The sequence below is a fragment of the Triticum aestivum genome, chromosome 1D (genome assembly GCF_018294505.1).
Source record: "Triticum aestivum cultivar Chinese Spring chromosome 1D, IWGSC CS RefSeq v2.1, whole genome shotgun sequence".
Classification (NCBI taxonomy): domain Eukaryota; kingdom Viridiplantae; phylum Streptophyta; class Magnoliopsida; order Poales; family Poaceae; genus Triticum; species Triticum aestivum.
The window spans coordinates 383,458,731-383,461,824 of NC_057796.1; positions in this window are offsets into that span (position 1 = coordinate 383,458,731).

The following is a 3,094-nucleotide window of genomic DNA, read 5'->3' on the forward strand; positions in this document are numbered from 1 at the left end:
ATCGACAGAGAAATCATAATCCTTATCAGAAATACAGATAGGTGAAGTAGCAAAAGCAGGGTCATATTTCATTCTAGCATTCAAAGATTTTTCTTTCAGCTTAGCTAATAATTTCTTAAGATCATATCTATTATTGCAAGCAAGAAAATCTCTAGCAGTTTCTTCATCCATAACATAACCCTCAGGCACAACAGGCAATTCATATCTAGGGGGAGAATCTTCATCATCACTTTCATCAATATTATCAGTTTCAATAATTTCATTCTCTCTAACCCTAGCAAGTTGTTCATCAAGAAATTCACCTAGTGGCACAGTATTATCAAGCATAGAAGGAGTTTCATCACAAGCATCATGCATAGCAGAAGTGGCATCATTAATAACATGCGACCTATCAGAATCAATAGCATGTGTAGGTGTCGCAAATTTACTCATAACAGAAGGTGAATCAAGTGCAGAGCTAGATGGCAGTTCCTTACCTCCCCTCGTAGTTGAGGGATAAATCTTGGTTTTTTCGTCTTTCAAGTTCCTCATAGTGATCAGCAGATATAAATCCCAAGTGACTCAAAGAATAGAGCTATGCTCCCCGGCAACGGCGCCAGAAAATAGTCTTGATAACCCACAAGTATAGGGGATCGCAACAGTTTTCGAGGGTAGAGTATTCAACCCAAATTTATTGATTCGACACAAGGGGGGCCAAAGAATATTCTCAAGTATTAGCAGTTGAGTTGTCAATTCAACCACACCTGTAAGACTTAATATCTGCAGCAAAATATTTAGTAGCAAAGTAGTATGGAAGTAACAGTAACGGTGGCAAAAGTAACAGTAGCAGTTTTGTAGTAATTGTAACAGTGGCAACGACAAAGTAACTAAGCAAAGATCAATATGTGAAAAGCTCGTAGGCATTGGATCAGTGATGGATAATTATGTCGGATGCGATTCCTCATGCAAAAGTTATAACATAGGGTGACACAGAACTAGCTCCAGTTCATCAATGTAATTCTGAATATAGTCATACGTGCTTATGGAAAAGAACTTGCATGACATCTTTTGTCCTACCCTCCCGTGGCAGCAGGGTCCTATTGGAAACTAAGGGACATTAAGGCCTCCTTTTAATAGAGTACCGGACCAAAGCATTAACACTTAGTGAATACATGAAGTCCTCAAACTACGGTCGTCACCGGGAGTGGTCCCGATTATTGTCACTTCGGGGTTGCCGGATCATAACACATAGTAGGTGACTATTGACTTGCAAGATAGGATCAAGAACTCACATATATTCATGAAAACATAACAGGTTCAGATCTGAAATCACGGCACTCGGGCCCTAGTGACAAGCATTAAGCATAGCAAAGTCATAGCAACATCAATCTCAGAACATAGTGGATACTAGGGATCAAACCCTAACAAAACTAACTCGATTACATGATAAATCTCATCCAACCCATCACCGTCCAGCAAGCCTACGATGGAATTACTCACGCACGGCGGTGAGCATCATGAAATTGGTGATGGAGGAAGGTTGATGATGACGACGGTGATGGATTCCCCTCTCCGGAGCCCCGAACGGACTCCAGATCAGCCCTCCCGAGAGAGATTAGGGCTTGGCGGCGGCTCCGTATCGTAAAACGCGATGAATCCTTCTCTCTGATTTTTTTCTCCCCGAACGTGAATATATAGAGTTGGAGTTGAGGTTGGTGGAGCTCCAGGGGGCCCACGAGACAGGGGGGCGCTCCCCCCACCCTCGTGGACAGGGTGTGAGCCCTCTGGTCTTGATTCTTTCGCCAGTATTTTTTATAAATTCCAAAAATATTCTCCGTGAACTTTCAGGTCATTCTGAGAACTTTTATTTCTGCACAAAAATAACACCATGGCAATTCTGCTGAAAACAGCATCAGTCCGGGTTAGTTCCATTCAAATCATGCAAGTTAGAGTCCAAAAAAAGGGCAAAAGTGTTTGGAAAATTAGATACGATGGAGACGTATCAACCACCGGTGCCCTAAGCGGTTCTACCGCTTAGGACTTAGCCACCCAGGGTACCAGGGCCAGTCGGTTGCACCGGCGCACTACCGCTCGATCACCGCTCATAGGGGTGACTCCCTTCTGTATCAAAGTGGTGGTTAAGCGGTGGCAGAGCGGTCATTCTGGTTGTTCTTCGCAACCGGTACTACCGCTTGTCTGTCCGGTTGTACCGCCTGTCAGGTTTTCTGTAGTGTAACCGTGAATTCCAGTTGTACCGGGGTAATGAGCGGTTGTACCGCTGCAGTGCAATAACAGCGGTAACGGTTGGATTTTAGGGTTTCCTATATAAAGGAGGTTCATCCACCTACCTCCTTTACCTCTTGCCTCTCTCTCTCTTCACCATTAATGCCCTTTGTCGGTGTCAAAACCAGTGGATCTCGGGTAGGGGGTCCCGAACTGTGCGTCTAAGGTCGATGGTAACAGGAGACAGGGGACACGATGTTTACCCAGGTTCGGGCCCTCTCTATGGAGGTAGTACCCTACTTCCTGCTTGATTGATCTTGATTAATATGATTATTACAAGAGTGGATCTACCACGAGATCGTAATGGCTAAAACCCTAGAAGTCTAGCCTCTATGATTATGATTGTCCCTATGGACTAAACCCTCCGGTTTATATAGACACCGGAGGGGACTAGGGTTGTACAAAGTCGGTTAAAGAGAAAGGAATCTTCATATCCGAACGCCAAGCTTGCCTTCCACGCCAAGGAGAGTCCCATCCGGACACGGGTCAGAATCTTCGGTCTTGTATCTTCACAACCCATCAGTCCGACCCGTGTCAAATAGGTCGGACGTCCGAGGACCCCTTAATCCAGGACTCCCTCAGTAGCCCCTGAACCAGGCTTCAATGTCGATGTGTCCGGCACTCAGATTGTCTTCGGTATTGCAAGGCAGGTTCCTCCTTCGAATACTCCAAAACAGCCTTTGAACCAAAGAACGTGTCCAGCTCTGCAAAAGAAGTACCACACACAACCGCCGAGAATATAATATTTTACGAGTCCAATCCGCTCACAACTTTTGTAGCGTGACACCACATCACCACCCGGTCATTATTTTGAACCGTTTTTCGGCCTGCC